Source organism: Sciurus vulgaris, assembly GCF_902686455.1.
Source record: "Sciurus vulgaris genome assembly, chromosome: 14".
NCBI lineage: Eukaryota > Metazoa > Chordata > Mammalia > Rodentia > Sciuridae > Sciurus > Sciurus vulgaris.
In genome coordinates, this window is record NC_136475.1 from 57,231,107 (window position 1) to 57,252,335 (window position 21,229).

Sequence of the window (21,229 nt, forward strand, 5' to 3'; positions counted from 1 at the left end):
GTTAATTTTTTTCTGAACATTTAAATTTTATCTTTTCTTTTGAATAGTTAGTTTTTCTGGCTTCACAATTTCAAGTTGACTGATATTAATGTTTCATTTTTTATCTTAGGAAATCTGCTATCTTTTTTTTTCTAGTTGATCTCTCCTTTTTCTTGGGTTTAAGATAATGTTTGTTTTTGGTGTTTCTGAGACTTAATTCCAATTTGTATCTGTGCAAGTTTTTGAAGATTTGTGGATTTATTACTTTTGACTGGTGCCAAATAATTTGTCATTGTTTCTTTAAATGTTACCTCTAATATCTCCTTCAAAGCATTGCAAGTATATGAGATATAATCTGTAATATATTTCTTTTAGTTTTCTGTTTTGTGTTTATCACATTTTCTGAGTGTGATAGTATGGATAATTTCTTCAGATATATTCCAGCTCATTATTTCTCTCTTTAGCTGTGTCTAACCTGCACATAATATATACATTGTTTTTTTTTTTTTCTTTTTTCTTTTCCAACAATTATATTTCTTTTTATTTAAATTTTTTTTGTATTCATAATATACAATGTGATGTCATGGGATACATAAAGATAGTAAAATAGTTATTATAATAATGAAAATTAACATATCATCATCTATATTGTTACCTATTTTATATTTATTTTTGTGGTAAAAAAAACAAAACAAAAAAAAAAAAAAACAGCCAAAATCTACATGTTTAGCAAGAATCCCAAATCCTATATAATTTTTAAGATGTTGTACTCAGGTAGTATATTAAATCCCTAAATTTATTCATCCTACCTATCTGCTACTTTAGAGCTTCCAACGTACATTTTCTCATTTCTGCCTGTTCCACTAAGTCATAGTAACCACTGTTTTACTCACAGTCCTGTATATTTGACTCTTGTTTTCAGAGTACACAAATAAGTGAGATTATATGATATTTTTTGTGTGTGGTTTGTTTCACTTAGTATAATGCCCTCCAGTTTTATACATGTTGTGGCAAATAGCAGGATCTTTTTTTTAATGGCTAAATAATTATTACACACACATGCCCACACACACACACACACACACACACACACACACATCACAATTTCTTTATCCATTCATCCACTTTCAGTCATTCCAGTTGTTCCCAAATCTTGGTTATTGTGAATAATGCTCAAAGAATTTGAAAGTGCACATATCTTTATGAGGTGGCGATTTCATTTTTATTGGGAATATCCTCAGAAGAGGGATTGTTGGGTCGCAAACTTCCTAGAACAGAACACAGGGAAAAAGTTCCTTGTCATTGACCTAGATAAAAGATATTTTGGATATCACACCAAAAATTCAGACTACAAAAACTAAACCAAATAATCCAATTTTTAAAAGGGAAAAAGGACCTAAATAGACATTTCTCCAAAGAAGACATGAAAATGGTCAACACATGCTCAACATCATTAACCACTTGGGGAAATGCAAATCAAAATCAGTGTAAGGTAACCCTCAGACCTAATACCGTGGCTGTTATCAAAAAGTCGGGAAATAGAGTGGAGTGCAGGGAGGGAAGTGGGCAGGGGAGTGGGCAAGATGGTGGAATGAGATGGACATAATCACCCTAAGTATGCGTATGATCGCACAAATGGCATAACTCTACATCTTGTCCGACCAGAGAAATGAAGTGTTGTGCTCCATTTGTGTACAATGAATCAGAATACATTCTGCATCACATTTAACTAATTAGAACAACAACAACAAAAAGTCAGGAAATAAATGTTGTCAAGAATGTCTTGGAAGGGAACCCTTGTACACTGTGGTGGGAACATAGATCGATGCAGCCATTATGGAACGTTGTATGGAGGTTCATAAAGAGATTAAAAATAGACCTACCATATATTCATATATTTCTCATTTTTACAAGTTTCACTTTTAAATCCTTTGTGCTTTCTCACTTCCTGTCGTGTTCTACTGTCTGCTCATTGTTTTGCTTCCTGTGTCTTACAGGGCTTGTACACATCTGTCCTGGACTCTGTTTCACATACACACTCTGTAGTCCTAGGAAGTCTAGCCAAACTCTTCTAATTTGTTTTATTCCTACTGATTTTGATTCACAAGTCCTTTCTCCCCAAGTCCTTGGTACTTTGTACTGTGAGTTCATTGTTTTATTCTAATTGTTTTTTGATGGACCCATATAAGGTTATATTTCTCCGTACAACAAATCTTTTCAAACTGTAAAGTCCATAAGAAGCCACCTGAGGAATTACCAAAATACAGTTTACAATTCAATAGATCTGGGTTGGGACCTGAGACTGGGTGTCTAACCTCTGCTAATGTTGTCAGTCTTTAAGCCACACTGACTAGCATAGGTTTAGATTTGCTTTAGTTCTGTCTGCTGGCAGTAAGAAGATTCTACCTAGCAACTGGGTGACCTCAACATCTTCCTTGACTTGAAATAGTACAGGAAGCTGCCTTATCCCACAATTAGCTCAAAACCCAGTATCCTAAAAGTTTTGGTGCTTTTGGTGCGTGTTGTCTGGAAAACCTTTCCTCTCCCATTTGAAAATTTATCTCTGGCTTCAGGCCTCTCTCTCATACCAGATGGGTTCTTTTTAAATTTAAAGGGACATTAAGAATTACTTCTGTTAGACCAGTGGTACCATACAACACCTATCTTTTGCAATATGTGGTGTCTTGCTATGGGAAGGTCCTTTAAAGCACCTAGTCATAATGTCAGAAACAATAGTCTGATTTAGTTATAAAATTTACACTTGTATGGAAACATCAAGTAGTGCCATAGAAATATGTACAATTTTTATGTTTTTATGCATCAGTTTAAAAATAAAAAATGCAAAGAGTGTCCCTCTCAATAAACCTTTAATAAAATAGGGTATGTAATAGAACCCTATCTACTTTACATGTTGTGACCAAAAAGAAAAAAAAAAAAAAAAAATCAATGGAGAAAATAGGGTAGATAATTGATAATAGTAGATAATCAGTAAAAATAAAGGACTATAGAAAAATAGAATTATAAGATGGTATTTTTGTTATTATCTACCATTCTCAAAATAGATGGAGAAATCATGCAGTGCTATCATATGACAGTATTTAGTCCCTTTGAATTCCCTTCATGATCTTTATACTAAGACATTTCCTTCAAGCCTTTACTTCTTTTATCAACTTTGCTTTTGTTAAGTAAGATCTTAAAACATTAATAGCAACAAACTTACTTGACCATATGTATTTTTTCCTATAGTTTTTCTCCATTTTATAGAACTCCTATTATAAGTAGGATGCAAATCACTCACTCAGGCTGGATGGTGTTTTATAATGAAACTCAACCAGAGCACTGAGTTGGGATAATTTACATTTAGCAGTACCTCTGACCCCCCAATTTTTACCCATGTCTTGCTTTAAATGATGTGTTAACTTACAAACACTGCCCACCAGCCTGGGGCAAAGCAACGTCATACCCACTTATAGAACAGGTAAGTTAAAGTGTGTGTAATTCAAATTGGTAGCTCACCAAAGCTGCAAAGCAGCATTGCATTTATAAGAGCTTGTTTATAGTGGGTAACTAGCAGACCTTATAATGCATGCCAGGTGTGGTACCCACTGATCTCCAACCCACCCAGTCATTAAAATGTTGCTGAGAGCACATTTCACTCCAATAGAATTTTCCTAGGGGCTCTATCCAGGTGCATGAAATAGGAGGACCACATATGCATTTGCATTAAAATTAGATTCTAATTTGCATATCATTTACATACTCCTACATAGACTGCCATCTATTCTTAGGGAGCTTTAAGCAAAACATTATTTATTGCTACCACTAAGTCTGACACTCCTTGAATTTTCTCCTTTATTTTCATCCTAATCCAATCATTGACCCCAGAGTTTGATATCAAAGAAATATACAAAGATGATGAAGAGAGAAAAAAAATGCTTCCTGTTGGCTTATAGTATAAAGGACAGAAATAAGGAATGTTTCAAGGAAATTCTCATCTACGCATGCAAATTGTACACTTTTTTTTTTCTTTTTTTGGAGAAGGTGAAAAAGTAGTTTTGAGATTTTTTTTTAGTACTGGGGATTGAACTCAGGGGCACATACCTATCCCTATTTTGTATTTTATTTAGATACAGGGTCTCACTGAGTTGCTTAGTGCTTTGCTGTTGATGAGGCTGGCTTTGAATGCTCAATCCTCCACCCTCAGCTTCCCTTGCTGCTGGGATTATAGGTACACACCACCACGCCAACCAAGATATCTTTTTAATGGAAAAAAAGAGATTAAAATATTATTATTATAAGTTTATGAACTTAAAACACATGATGGAATTATTCATTTATTTAACAAGTATTTATTGAACATCATAATGTTCAAGGACTTTATGAAGAATTGGGCATATAGCAGTGAACAAAACATTTTTTTAAATTACCTGCTTTTATAATTTATGTCCTATTTACTGTGTTGGGAGGTGGCAGCTAACCAATAAGTGAGTGATATACATAAAGTTTCAGTAATCAGTTCTAGGGATAAAGATAAGGGAGGAAAGGGGGACAGGGAGGATATACTTTCAGAGAGGGAGGTCAAAGGAAATGTCTTTCAGATGATTTCATGTCAGTAAAGATCTAAAAGAGATGAGGAAGTAAGTCATGCTATTATCCAAGGGAACATTAGTATGTTTGGGAATTCTAGGAAGAGCTTATCGAATGCAGGATCTTGGGCTTATCCCCTAAAGATCTAATCTAGCAGGTCTTGGGTAGACCCCGGTTATCTAAATTTTATTAATCATCCCAGAGATTCTAATGGTCCTCACTTATGAAACACTGATCAGGTGTGAAATGCAGCTATCTCCTTAATTTTGTGGAATATTATTTATGACAGGAGATTTTCATTGTATCTTGAGATACTCCATTTCTGAATGTGCCCTTTGAGAAATAAAGATTTTAATGCACATGAAAGTAACTAAATTTGTTGGGAATAACTTTAGAAATATACTTATGTACTTGGTTTATATATTTAGTATAGTTTTTAAAAAGTCTGATGTCTTATATTCTTAATGACATGACATAGTATTGGTCCCACACACATGGAATCTAAGGTCCAATTTCAGTTTTAAAATTATAAGAGAAAATGTGAAATATCTTCATCCATAAGAAAGTTTGAGTAGCTTAAATGATATATTCTAGAAATACAAGTTTCTTTGCTCAGATTCTGGTTAAACACTTATGTTCTTTCCTTCTTTCATTCATTATCTTAATCAAGTAACAAAAAAATGTTGAAACATTTCTAGATGGCCAGAAAACATGCTACACACTGATTATCCAAGATGAATCATTCCAATTCCCTGGGGAAACAATATATATTCCTCTAATAAAGCTACTTGAAAATGCCAAGTGAAGGATTTATTATACTAAAAGGGGTTGAATAAGTGCTTCTGAGAAGTAATTGAGCTGGGCTTTGAAAGTGAATGGGTTGCTTCATAAAAGATAAAGTTGCTCAGGGTGAAGGTAGAGAGGGCATGTAGAAGTGGAGGTGGTCAGAGAGGGCACTGCAGGCAGAGAGAACAGAGACCAATTCCTGATGTCCTGAATCGCATGCACATCCAAAGAAAGATGATTGGTTTTTGTAGCAAGATACACCATATATTCTCATCACTTTATTTCCTTGCAGAGCACAGATAAACTTATGCACTTTCCTGAAGCAAAACATGATTTTCTTTCAAATACAATTGCAAGCCTCCAGAAAAGCTAATGGAATGGTAGGAAGGAAGGGAAAATTTAACAGATGAAATTTTATTAACTCCATAGCCCAATTTAGCTTAGGCTGGGAGCTCATGATAATATTAATGGTTTCACCAGCAAATCATCATAGCCCCAAATCTCATCTTTAATGTTGATGTTGAACCATCTAATAATTATTCATGGTTTTACCTTGGGAGCAGACAGTTCATTTCTTCAGCAGTGTCTTCTGTAAAAGGCTACAGTGAGATTAAATGATGAGAGGCCTCATCAAAGTTACACATTCTCTCCAAGTTATTCCATCTTTCAGGGCCGAGTTCAAGTTCTCTCTATTCCTGAAAGATTTCCCAAACTACTTCTGTATATATTGATTTTTCTCTGCTCTGTGCTCTCAGTGAATAATTTATTACATTGTTGATATACCATCTTTCTTTGTCTATATTTTTTCAAATAAAAAAGAAACAAGTGTTTATTGAGCAAAAAATTATGCTAGTTTTTGTAAGGAATAAAATTCGTAGAAGAAATTATTCCTGTTCTGAAAGATCTATGGTCTCCTGGGAAGGTGGAGAGAAAATCAACATGAGAAATCTTGATTTAAAGATTTAAAACATTTTCAAGAAAAGAGGTTATGTCATACTGGAGGATATTACTAACTGCTAAATAAACGATTTGGACAAATACTCTCCAAACAAATTATAGTGGTAGAGGGTAGAGAGCAGATGAAATTGGAACATAAGAGACATTTGTACAAAGGAGATGAAACTTGAGTTTGATCTTAAGACGTGGAGGAGATGTAGATGAGAATGTGGGGAGGCTATACTCCTGAGGAGGGGAAGCCTTCATTTACCAAGACTTCAGGATCCTTGATTTCTTCTTCTCTCAAGGAATTAACCAAGAGTTCAAAAGTATAACTTCACTTGTTAGGGATCACAATTGATAGTGTTTTTTCCTTATATCCAATCCCACCTTACATCTCTGCAGACATAAGCACATAGTGTCCAGTGGGAAAGTTATGACTCACAATTTCATTTCCAAAGTCCTGTTGTTGGTTAAACTTAAAGAAATATTGAAATCTTTTGTTAAAATGTGATATATGTAAATTTACTTACCAGACTGTTACCATCCCCAGAAGATATGCCCTCTGAATAGTATTTTTAATTAATTATTAAGGGACATTTCTTTACTTCTCATGGGTATTTTGGATTCATCCATAGTAAATAAGAAGTCAGGGCCCCTGAAATGAGTATGAAGGTGAAAGAAAATACCTCTTCCTTACCTACCTTCTCGCTTCCTTGTTGTAGTTCTTGAAATTGCCTTTCCTTTGAGTCCTAAATTAATCTAATCTAGAAATCATAAAGGCTCTCTTTTCAAAAGTAATATTTAGGTTTTTTTTTTTTTTTTTTGATCTGCCAAAATACAGAAAACTTCTTAAAGACATAGGAGCTTTTCTTTTTGAATTAATCACTGGATCATTTCTGACTTTCTCACTCTTTCCTCTCTGTTCTATCAGTAAAGGGGAAGAACAATACATTTTTTTTCCCTCTAAAAGCATCTCTTTTCAGCTGTTCCAACTATTAAAATACTTCTTATTTTCTCCCATCCATACCACCTTTTGGCCAACTCTACAATCTTACAATTCCATGATAATTACAAAAATGTCTGAGACAATTGCATAGTGGTTTCCATGACAATCATGCTTAAGTCTGAAGAGACAGAGGACCCTCTTGTTTTTTAATTCACGTAGAATCTGGGATAGGCACAAGAAAAAAGAAGTAGGCATTTGCCACACAGTTGATCTGAAGTTTCCATCACAGGAAAGCAAAGGAGGATTATACACATATTGGGCAGAGAAGCAGGCCTGGACACATGTGCCAAGTTCAGGTGGGAGTGAGAGGTCTTATACTGTTGTGTGCAGTCCTGAAGCTGGGTTGTGGTATTCCTTTCAGTTCTTGTGAGCATGACTGTGTCTCTATGAATAAGAAGGGACCAGCTGAAACGGAAATTTCTCCTTTGATCACCTCTGTGATTTATCATTTGAACCTCTTTCCTTTCATGTTTTTCTACTCTTTCCATTTTCATAAACATTATTTGTCTTCAAGACTAGAAAAACTGTTTCAAAATATGGGTGAACTTTAATTGTTGAGCAAAAATCAAGATTGGTATAAAAACCAATGTCCCAGAAGTCACATGACTTCAATTGCAGACTCACTACTAACTGGAAATCTTGTCAGTCATCAACCTTTGCATTTATGAGTTGCAGTTAAAAATACTTGTCCTGTTTTCTGAGGTATTCTGAGGTATGATTGAAGAATATGTCAATACAAGTATTTAGAAATGTTAAAACAAAACAAAACAAAACAAAAACCTTTAGGTGTTAGTCATTGTAGACACAAACCCAAATATTTTTGAGAGTGTCAGGTTACATAGTAAAGTATTTAACCTTTTTATTTTGCATCATGGAAGAGATCACTACCTGAAATACTGATGAACAAGCACACAGCACAGCTGAGGAAATGATGGGTATTTGCAGAACTATATTGGGAAAATGCGAAGTTTCTCTATGATTTTCAGAACCTGTTGTCATTTGTTATGCTTTGAGTTTCATCCATTTAACCAAAAAGCATTAAGTTTTTCAATATGCACTTTTTTGAGGGCCAAGTGAAAGAGAAAAAAGTAAGATGGGCCCCTCCCATTGAAAGACTCATGTTGACAAGATGACACAGCTACAAAGCACCCGGCTCTAGACAGGCATGCAGTATTTCCCAATCATGGGCAGAAGAACACTGGAATGCCACCAAATAGATGCTGCTGGTGTTTTGTAGTCTAAAGTTAATGTTTTGTTACCTCTAAAAACAAATTTAACTAAGAGGCTTATATTTCAAGTTTGAGGCCAAAGCCCAAGTCTTTATCTCCTCTCCCTCCTTCTGCTCCTAGGAAAATGAGAGCAAATGAATAATTCTGTAGGAATGAGCATAATAGGGCAATATAAAAGGAAAGAAGATTTTAATAAATCTTTGACGGAAAGAAAATATTCAGCCTGATATCAGAATAAATGGAAGTGATAGAGTAGTGTTCAGAATACGCGAGTCTACCTATCTAGCAGAATCCCAGGGTAGTCTGAGGTTCAGAGTGAACAGGCTGTCATTAAGTGCAGGGGAGAAGGGGTACTGGAACATTGAATGAGGGTAGCAGCACAGAGTCTGCCCTGCAGGACAACTGCCCTGCAGGACAACTCTACTCCCAGTCCATTGCATCCTGACAAATGAAAAATGGCCCACTCATTTATACTGTTAAAAATCTATCATTTGAGTATTTTGTCTATTTTCTGGGATCAGAAGCAATACAATAAATTTGAAACTTTTATAATAGGCAGCCATGAAGATTCAAAAAGTAAAGGATCCAGGGGCAAAAAAATCTTGATCTTGTAATGTAGAAAGAGAAATATCTCCGATATATTAGTTCCTAAAAATGTGATGGAGAGTCTTTGCAGTGCTTTCCTATGCCTCTTATTTGAATCTCATAATGCCTTCATTTTCTGAGAAAGAAACCTGACATTCAGTAAAAAATAAATAAATAAATAAGCGATTTGCTGACAGTCAAGGTTGGTAAGCAGAGCATCTTGGGTTAGAATCCATGTTTAATAGACTGTGCTCCCATCCTCAGCCCTTTCAATACCTGTGTGTCCTTAAGCAAGTTTCTTCTCTCTAAGCCTCATTCCCTTCACTGTAAAGATTTGGAATAATTGGGTGGCACTGTTGGAATAATTATATAAAACAATGTGTGAGAAACATGTGGCTGACACTTAGCTCTTGTTAGACATTATTTGCTGACTTCTATATGGTTTTCTTTATGACTGGATCAGAGTCAACCCTAGCTTAGAGCAAAATAATTTTTCTTTACAAAACTATAAAGATTTTGAGATTTCCAACCATGTTTTCTCAAATGTATCAATTTATAAACATTTTCTGTGTTCACTTATTTGGTTTACTTATTCACATTCATATGCATCCAACTTCTTAACTCCAAACAATATGTGTGGTTGTGTATGTGTATAGAATGTTGCTCAGTGTGGGTATATGTGTGGAGATTAGAATTAAGCCAACTGGATAGAAAAATAACATGAACATAAAAATTAATTTTATTCGGGGACACTGTTGTACCTGGTCACCAAAGAAACAGCCATTGAATATCCTTTCTATGGCTCTTCTCCTTCATGGAGACAACAGGGTGAAAAAGCAAAGCTTACAAAGATAATGTAAGTGTGTTAAAGGAACAAGAGAATTATTGGAGCAAGGTTTTATGAATACTGTATGTTTTCCAAATACACTGCTGCCCTTTTTCCATTTTACAAATATAAGGGATTTTAAAATAAGAAAATAACTTATATTTCAAAACAACTGGTTTTATTTAGACAGAACATTCTAAAGAACATATGCTATTCTTTTGAGCAGTAAATATATATGTAGTACATATATGTAGTTTAAACAGTAAATATATATTATATATATAAAGTTTAAGCAGTAAATATATATAGTATATATTTTAAGCAGTATATGTATATATGTGTATATGCCTATATGTGTATGTGTATTTATATATATACTGTAAGCAATATATATATATATATACTATAAGCAATATATACATATATTTTGTTTGTTTTTGTTTCTACCAGTCCTCTCATGAAATACTGGAAATTGTTTCCTTCTTGGACCTGAAGCTAGAATATAGTCTCAAGGGAAAGCAAATTGTTAAAGCTACTAGCAGTATTATAGGAAATATATGGAGTGGCTGCATCTCTTCTGGGATGAACCCAGATCTTGACTGTGTCCATCCTGTCCTCTGACAGCCACCTCTGGACACCACACAGGGCAATGGGAGAGCCAAAGGCACAGGCAGTACAAAGCCTTTCCTCTTTCTCACTGTTGTGCTCATATTCCAAACCTTGTGCATTCCTCAGGTTAGGGATGTTGGGCTTTATTTCATACTCCAACAGCAGGTGTAAGAAAAATCATGCCAATCTAAGAAGATTTTTTTGTCCGTAAGCCCAAGAAAGTAGCTCAGTGAAGACAGAAAACTCCAGAGTTTTATGGTCAAGCTAGTTTCTGGATAAAATCAAATTCTGTCTTTTTATCTTTGTTACCTTAGTCAGAAGGGTAAGACTAAAGACAGGGAAACCCTAAATATGATTGTGTTGTTTACTCTAAAATTGTCCTTGAGTTTGGCCTACCCTATATTAATTCTTAATACTTCCCTTTTCAGGATTGAGGGGACAGAGTAGCTTCTCTCTTTATACTTCATTTTTTTCCAACATCTTCTGCTTCCCAAGTCTTGTGTATGGGCTCAATACCAAAGTTTAGTTTGGTGAGTCCCTTAGTCTGTTTGGGATGCTACCACAGAATACTGTAGACTGAGTGGCTTACAAACAACAGGGATTTATTTTTCGAAGTTCTGAAGACTGAGAAATCCAAAATCAAGGCAACTGTAGGTTGTGTCTGATGAAGCCCACTTTTTGGTACATAGATGTCACCTTCTCAATGTGTCCTCATGGTGGATAGTGGAAGGGGCTTACTACATTCTTTATGGCTCTGCCCTCATGAACTAATCACCTCCCAAAGGCACCATCCTTGATACTATTGCATTTGAAGTTGGTGGGGCAGGAGAGGAATACATTTTTATTCTTTAGCAGTGAGATTTTAGATATAGATATAGATTGAAGCTCATCTCATTGGCCTAACTCTAGATCTCTCAAAACTTAAAAATTTGCATTTCAATCCTTTTAAATTTCCATTTATCAAAATCATATCATGTAAGCAAGTTGCCAAACTGAGTTACTTATTTAAAATTCTTTCACTCATCTTTTAAGAATAGCTAATAAAAAATAAGAATTACCCAGCAGCAAAGAGGAAAAAACACATATATTTTTACCTGACTAAAAATATTAGAGACAAAAACATTTAGTCTTTGTGCTGTTTTTTTCTTTTAGCAAATAAAGACTTTTGACCTTTATTCTCGACAGTGAATTTTCCTGATGATTTTTGTTCAATATTATATTTCTCCCAGTCTGCTCTAAACCTGCATGGTGAGCAGTAACTGTATAAATCAGTTCAGCTATATTAGTCTCCAATTAGGGGTTAGGGTTTTTGGATCCATTTCTTTTAATTTCAAATAAAGTAGCAGAAGTATTTTCTTCCCCACTGGAAAGCACCAGAAGTAAAATTTGCTACTCTTCCTTATCACTTTCTCTAGGTGGCTAGAGAAAGTTAATTATCTGGCTTAAACAAGATGTGATCAGGAAACATTTAAGAACCAGATAGAGCATCTTCATAATATACTGGTTTTGTTTTTAATTTTAGGACAAAACCTATAAGAGTGTTATTAGATGAAGTTGTATTTAACAGGTTATTAAACCAGCAAAAATGTCATGCATATTCAAATATGTAAGTTAAAATTTAGATGTGGCATGAGACCAGAGAAGTGAGAATGACGTAAATGTAAAATTAGATTGCAATGCTCAAATACCTCTTCTAACTCACCTGTCAAATCAAAAATCAAGTCAGCCAACATTTATTGGTCACCTGCTCTGTCCCATATATTATGGGAGCTCTGTATTATGCAGTCCATGATTTTAGTGTTGGGCATTTTACAGCATCTCTACATGTTCGATATATAATATGTACATTAAAATTTCATTCGTTTAGAACTTCATATGATTGTTGAGTTGAAATCAAAGCTAAATGACAAATAAAATAGATTATAAAGAAAATATTTGAGTGGCTTAGAATCTTCAAAATATTATATATTTAATAATTTTATAATCAGGCTGGGCATATAGCTCAGTTGGTTTACCTTGCAAGCACAAGGCCCTGGGTTCGATCCCCAGCACAGCAAAACAAACAAACAAACAGACAAAAACTTTATAATCGATGAGCTGGTTGAGTCTTTCATTCAGCAACTATTTACTTACTATATGGCAGGTACTATGGATATAACAGAAAGATAAGATCCTGCCCCTAGGAAACAACTAGAATTTACTTCTAGATTATCAAATAAGCTGGGGCAGCACAAAGTTGCCAATCAATGACAGTCATTTTGTACCAACAAAAATGTTCTAAAGTTGAAATTTTTAGCTAATTGACTGATAGTCTTCTTTCAATTAAATTGAATGGAAAATTTTGTTAGTAACTTTAAAGCGTGGCAGAGAACAGAGTATATACTCTTCCCTTATAGATTGAGATGTTGATGAGCGAAAGTGTTGAATGACTGACCACTCAGTTACTGCAGGAGAAATAAAGTTCATTGAACCCCCAGTTAGGAGAATATCATAAGCAACCTTTAAGACTTTCTTGACCCACACACACAAATAATTTTTTGTTGCATATACACAACATACAAAACATTCATGAATAAAATTTTGTACTTATCATATATAACATGATCTAACATTTTCTACCCTATTTTATTCCATTTCATTTTTTAAAAATGCTGATTGCGCTTAAATTTTTTGGATGTCTTGAAAGGATTTTGTAGCACTGGGAAAGAATATGGAGATAAATAAGAGTAGTACAAATAAAAGTCTGCCTACTGTCCCCCAAAACCCTACCCAAACAAATAGAAACAGAACAATTAAAATATCAGAACAAAACATCAATCAGGAATGTTCAATTACTTCTTAGCTGTTCCAAATAATTGCACAAACTATAATAATATGGATATTGATGAAATAAAAAATAAGAGGTTAGAAGGATAAGATGAAGGATTATAAAAGAAAGTTTAGTTGGTACTTTTTATAGGAGGAAGTCAATAGATAATTCTTTGAAGTAAAAATCAATAAACAGTAATATAAGCAGATTATTTAGAAGCATAGAGTAAACACCTGAAAGGGCTCCCAGGTGAGGGTGGCTGCCTCTAGAGATCAGAGGTGTGTGCAGGCTGGTGGGGGAGGGGTGATGTGGGACTTCTGGTTGTTATAAACCTTTGAGTCTTTGTTCAAATGTAAGTTTTGATAAAAATACAAATTTAATGACAACAGCAACATATAATTAGGGGAGAGAAATATTTCACAATGACAGCAGAAACAAAAATACCTAGCGAAAACTATGAAAAAAAATGTGGTCATGTGAAAAAACTGACAAAATTTTACCAAAAGGATAAAATACATAAGTTAATGAAGAAACATCATATTCCTGAGTAGGAAAACTAAATGCCCTCATGATGTCCATTCTTTTCTTTATAGTTTTAAGACAGCTCTGATTAAAATATTGTGAGAAGTTTTGGAGATTTTCGTGAAATGATATTAATCTATGGAATAAATAGAGCATTTTGAAAAAAGGAAAATATGGAGAAATTTGCTTTCTCAAATATTAAGAGTTATAGTTGAATCAGACACATTAACCAAGAAGACTGTTCAATGGAAAGTGATTAATAGCTTTGGGAAAAAAAATTCAAAGTTTATATAAGAACTTGTGTAATCATTTTAAATACCAAAAATTATTGTTGAGAATTTGATATTTGAAATATTAGGGTAAATCATAATATTTTATAGAGTACATTTTCAAGCGATTAAGTGATTAAAATGTTTAAGACTGAAAGTGTTTTGGAGAAGATAAGAAGTATTTGAATTGATTATGCAATTAGGATTAATAAAAACCAATGGAAGTTATCCCACCACAAAGATTAATAGGTTGCACTACGTGAAAAGAAGGACTCTTGAAAGTCAAAACAACAAAATACCCTGTATTTACTCAGTCTATCAGAACTGACTTTAGGGTGAGCAGGTGATTATTGCTTATTATGGTGGTGAATCCACTTGTCCACCAGTGATATGCCCTTTATTCTAGAACCATCCCTGCCCTAGACCATCCTGCCCAGAGGTAGTTATCTCTCCTCTCAATCAACACATTTATTTCCTTTAATCAGTTTATTCTGTTTGTTTGGACATTAGTACCAACCATCTCTTCCTGAGGATAGCTCTAGGGATACAGTAGGGTGACGGGTTTTTTCCCAAGAGGAGACTTGAACTTCTTTTCATTTCCATTCTTCTCCTCTTCATTATGACCCTCCCTGGAGGTCACCTGGGCAGGTACAACTTCTGCTTACTTCCACCCTGGCTTTTCTGAGCTGTGGTTTTCCTGTTTTTTTTTTTTTTTTTTTTTTTTTTTTTTTTCAGTTATCAATATGCCTCCATCTATATTGGATGTTCAAAAATCTTATGTTCTTATTGTATTGCCCCCTTTACTATTGTAACGTCGTTTTAGTGGGAACTCACAGGAGAAGGAGAATAACATGGGAGTTTAGTCAAAAAGCTGCAGTCTGTAGTGTTTTAATCAATGTGTGTGAATATTCAATTTAATGGGAAAATATAGCATTTAAAATAAAAAGGCAGGGCTGAGGAGATAGCTCAGTAGGTAGAGTCCCAGTCGGGCCTGGCAAGCACGAGGCCCTGGTTCAATCCCCAGTATCATAAAAATAAATAATAAATAAATAAATAAATATAAAAAGGCAAATAATGAAATTATTATAATAGGAATGTGAAAGCACCCAGAAACCACTCTGGACAGGGCAACTCACGCAAGAGATTTTATTAAGTGGACAGGCAGCGTGTCTACCTGCAGGGTGAGAGAGAGAGAGGGAGGGAGAGGGAGAGAACAAGAGAGCACACACACAAGAGCAAGAGCGAGGGAAAGAGAGAAAAAAAGAATGGCAGGGGAGCTATTCTTAAGTAGTGGAACTTCACGGGCTAATAACAACGGACCAATGACTGGCAAGGAGGATCGCGGGCTAACAATCTGGATCAATTACTGGCTAGGAAGTTGGGGGCTAACAATCTGGGTTGTAAAGTGGTGTGGGGAGGGAGAATAATGGCGGCAGCAAGATAGCAGATCTGATGCCAATAAAATGAATATTTCATAAAGATAATTTTTAATAAATTGGTGTCAGAAGTGTTAGCTCCAAGAATCAGCAAGACTGGAGGCTACTACAGGGATTCTTAGGCAGGAGTGCCTGATAGCCATCAAAAGAAAGTGCAGAGTTAGAAATTTTTGGTCGTTTTAACGTCTACAGATCTTCCTAAACAGGACCATGCCTGCTAAATTGCCTACAGAAGTTCCTACAAGATCAGATACACAAGTTCACCAACCTATCAGCCAATCAACCACTTCTCCTTCAAGACTACCAACCCCTGACACCCAAGGCCGAGACCTGCAATTCACTATTGACACCTCCAGCTCCAAACACTCTGCTCCCACCTAAAGCCCTCCCTAATCCTCTTTTTTTTACAGGAATGAGACTCTTCATCCTTCACCAGCAGGAAGAAGCTACAGAAGAAAGATCATCACCCCACCCCTAGTATCTATAAAGACAAAAAGAAGAATATTGGCATCAGATCTGCTATTTTGCTGCTGCCATTATTCTGCTCCCCCACATCACTTTACAACCCAGATTGTTAGCCTGTGAACTTCCTAGCCAGTAATTGGTCCAGATTGTTAGCCCGCGATCCTCCTTCCAGCCATTGGTCCTTTGTTATTAGCCCGTGAAGTTCCACTACTTAAGAATAGCTCCCCTGCCATTCTCTGTTTCCTCCTCGCTTTCACTTTCTCTCTCCGTTGCTCTCGTTCTTGCACGTGCTCTCTCTCCTGCTTGCTCTCTCTCTCATTTTCTCTCTTTCTCTCACCCTGCGTGCAGACACTCTGCCTGTCTGATACAATATAAAGCTGCTCTGGGTCCCCCATTCTGGCAGATTCACCCCTGGGATGTCTATTAGACAACTTTAGAACCCTTCTCCTGACCCCTGGCTTAAGGTCATCAAAACTTATGATATTTGGCCACAGTACCCTTTAGATAAGCAATCCAAAATTGCCACGCAATGGCACACAGCTTCTGTGAGCAAGCGGGCAGATGGAAAGGGATTCCTTATCTTCAAGTCTTTTCTTTCTTGTGCTTCTTTGCTCTTCCTGCAGACTCCAACACCTCCTTTTGGCTTCTTCTTCTCCTTTTAATCCCTCCTCCTCCTCTGACTTCGACTCAGCTGTCTCTCTCCTCCTCACTTTCATGATCTCTCCTCCTGGCTTTTCACTCTCTCTTGTGTGCACTCTCTCTCTCTCTTTTCCTCTCATTTTCTCTCTTACCCTGCAGGGAGACACTCTGCCTGTTTGCTTAATAAACTCTTATGTGAGTTCCCGCATCCAGAGTGATTTCTGGGTTCTTACACTGTCCACTTAATAAAATCTCTTGAGTGAGTTCCCGTGTCCAGAGTGGTTTCTGGGTGCTTTCAAGAAGCACTAATACTTCACTGGAAAAAAATGAAGATGAAATTCAAATAAGTATATGGAAATATTTCAACTCTTAGAAATAATCAAATAAATGTAAGTTTATGTAGTAACAAAATATGCTTTTCCATGTATTAAAAAATGCTGGTTGCAACCCACTAAATGTATCTCACCATCCACTAACCAGTATTAATTTGGTGAGTAAAAAAGAATTAAATATATTTGAAGTTCATGTTGATGAGAAATTAAATAATTTCTTTCTTTGTGTCTAGTTTATTATGATTTTATTAATAAACACATTACTATTTCCTTGGAATATGCGTAATGTTGCATAAACAGTTGTAAATAATCCTAATTCTTTCCTGTGACAAGTTGCTTAAGATATGCAACATTTGTTCTTTTTTTTACTTCATTAAGCACCTATTTTAGTGTTTCTCATCAACTCTCTTACAAGTTATTTTCATGGTATATTATTTTCATTTTTTCCATGGTTATTTTCTTAGAGTCTAGCACATTGCTAGGATAATAAAAGGTGTGTATTGAATAAGTGAATGTAACAATGAAGAGTTTTGCCATGTTTTGTTGGGTGAACTATATAGTAAATTTGCCTTTGAAGAAAAATAGGACTTGACAAAATGAAAGAAAACTTCTGGAAGAAAAATATGAGCCCAGGCTTGGAGATAAGAAGGAGCACCTGCCATTGATACACAGACACACACACACACACACACACACACAAACACGGGGTACTGAGGGGGGTCCAAGAACTGAAACTGATTGAGCAAGTGAAGGATCAGAGCTTAATAAAAACAATATCTAGGGCAGGGGACAAAGGTAATGATAAGGAAGATAAATGGAACAAGAGAGAGAAAATTAAAGCTAGGTATGTTCCCATTGCAATGCTCAATTCTGATTTTCCCATATTTAAAACGCCAGTCTCCTAGAGGCATTCAGTGGCTATGTGATGAAGCTGCTTCATCTTTTGTTACATAGCTATTACCATTAGGACTAGCAGAGTAATAATCACTGAGTTACAAAAGGTTTTAGAGAAAAGGCTTCATGTATTTAGTTAGGATCAGTACTTAGAAAAGCAGCCTTTAGCTTTCTTACCATATGTAGGTCAAACTCAAATAACATCAGTACCTTATTTGTTTCCTTTATACTGATTAACAAAATTTGTAATTTATTTGTGTCATATCTTAATTTTTTCCTGTTACCTGATTACATGGTAAGTTTCATGATGTTAAAAACCCAACTGATATTCACTATAATTAATCCTCAGGAATAAAAATAATGCTTAACACATAGTAGTTGCACAATATTGAAAAATTAGTGAATGGAATGTGCGCACACACACAAAAGAACTAGGAGGCTATTCATAAATAAGATTGCTTACAAGTCTTTTGTTTTGAATTCAGCTGGAAAGCAAACATTGTCACACTGAGCAAACACAACAGAAACTTTGATAAGTGATTAAAGCAAGCCAGAACACAAATTGTCTATTGTAGCATTTGCTGAATGGCTTAAGGGGTTGCCAGCAAATCCATTAGAAACCCTGCTTATCTTCCATAAAGATGAGGAAAACATTGCTTCAGGCTGAAATGTTTCTTATAAGACATTATCTGGAAAATGAATGCTTTTTCCAATTAATAACTACATAGCAACATTGAAAAATGTCATAAATTCAACATGTGATATACGTGCCCCTGCTTATTTCTAGTCTCTATTTCTACTGCCAATACAGAGCTTTGTTGTGTTTTATAGAAAAGTCCTTATCCATGTACTTTTGTTGATGAAGTAATCTTCTTGCAATTTAATATTATAATTAATATTAGAAAATTACAAATGAAGGCATCATAACCAATAGGTAAAACATAAGAAAACAGTGCTTTGGAGTGAAGTACATTAGGTTTGAATCCCAGTGGTATGAATTTCAGTTTCTTCTTCAGAGAAATGGAAGTAATAAAGCAATTTGGTAATAATATAAGAATGAACAAGTAATATATACACAAATTTGGGGCATAAACTTTTCAACCATTCTATAGATAAAGGTGTAAAGATAATCTTAAATTTTTACTTTTTTTTTTTTTTTTGACCATACTGGGGGATTGAACCCAGGGTTTCATACATGCTAAGCAGGTGCTGTGCCACTGAGTTACTCCCCAGCTCTTTTTAAATCTTGAGACAGAATCTCACTAAATTGCCTAGACTGGCCTTCTCAGCCTCCTTAGTAGGTGGGCTTTCAGTCGTGCACCACAGCTCCCAGCTCCATTTATTTTTAATTAGGAAACAAGTAATGGTCTATGAAGAAGAAGGCAAGGACTTGACGTTTCCTGAGTTATTTCTAGTAAGAGGCACTTTGTTGATGTTATACATTCCTTCAAATAGTGCCTTTCCCCCAATCTGTTTTTCTTTACTTCTAGAATTCTATTAAACCTAGAGTTCATTTTCTTACTCTATCTCCTACTTCCTTGAACATCTACATCTATTAATCTTTTAAATATTTAAAAATCTTGGGGAAAGAGATGGGGGAGGTGCTGGGGAATGATATTGACCAAATTGTACTGTTATATTGTGTGCGTCTACAAATATGTAACAATGAATCGTCCACATGCACAGTTACACAAATGTGGAAAAAATTTAAAAATTAGAAAATCTCTTCATCTTTTGCTCTCAATTCTGCTCTCACCCCTTCCCACCCCCACCCAATATCTAGTACTGGTTGAGCTACTGGCTCTTTGGCTGTTACTAATCTGCTTAATTTGCTAAATGAGGTTTAAGCTTCAATTATTCAATCGTTTATTTCTCAAAGTTTCCTTTAATTTTCAAATCTGCTTTACATTCAGACTTTTCTATTAAAGCAAATGGTTTAGAATATACTGATTTCATAAGCTTTTAAAACTAGCTGCTCTCTGAACTTCCTAGTGTATTAATTCTCTTTTTTGTTAGTTTTCTTGAGTTTTGGCTGGCTGCTTCTGTTCATGCTTTGTAAGGTTTGAGTTCAAATTTGTTTTAATCCAAGCTTTTGTTGTTTGAAGAAGTCTTATGTGGTTTGGTCTGTGGCATTTCCTGCCCAGTACCTTTGTATTTATATTTGGGATATTAGTATTTTAGTTTTGAATTTCTGAAACCACAAAGTTGGCATAACCATGAAGTTTTACATTTGCTCTAATTTTTAAAAAAAAATAGTTCTTGAGGGCAGAGTTGAATTTTGATTGTTTATTAACCTAACTTTCAGGAAGGTAAAAATTCTTTCTATCCTTCTCCAGATGGGTGGATCCGTGTACATTAATAGTGCTACTTCCAAAGGATAAACAAAGCTGAAGTGTCACACACCATCTTTGTAGGGTCTGAAGGGCAAAGCTTGATCTTGGCTGAGTGTAACTATTGCCACTGGCCCACACATGCACATATTAGTGGGTCATGTGGGCTTTCCTGTGTGTATCAATTGACTACTTCACATGTGTCACTATAAACTCTTTTATATTTTACTTTATGCACAATCTCCCCATGGATAAAACAGTGTGTGGTTTTTACAATATCTAAAATTTATAAAACATTTTGACATTGACTCAAAAACGTGATTATTTCATCTCAATCTTAGTTTGTGCTAATGTTAATAGTCATCTCAAAAATGAATTAAAATGATCTGACTTACACTCATTCTCAAAAAGATGTATTATTCAAGACATGATAGAAATTTTAGGAGCAAAAAATGACCACCCACAAAAGAATCATTGAGCACTGTTTCTGAATTTCCAATATTTTTTCTTAAATTTGTCTCATTTTTTTCAACCTCACATGTCAATATTTGGATTATGAATTGTATAATCTTAACCACAAATGGTTAATCCAAATTAAAGGGGAAAGCATTGATATTATCCTTCCAAGGACTTTTTTTTTTTTTTTCAGGAAACTTAAATTAAAAGCATATTTCCAGTTGGGAGATAATTCTGATGTTGTGAACCTAAAGGAATAGAACCCTAGAGAACATAATATTCAAAGGGGAGGAATACCTTAGCAAACTAGAAATCTCAAGTTTTTAGTAATATTACTGTTAATTTCCAATGAAGGGAAAAATTGGGAACCTGTGTGATATTTGCTTACATTCAGTGACAACTCACAAAGAATTCCTTGTTCCTCTGAGTCAAGTCTTCTATTATGATTAAAGTTATCAAGAAACTTAATGTCTATATATTCATGAATCTTGATGCTGAGATATGTAGCACAGTTTATACTGTTAAATAATA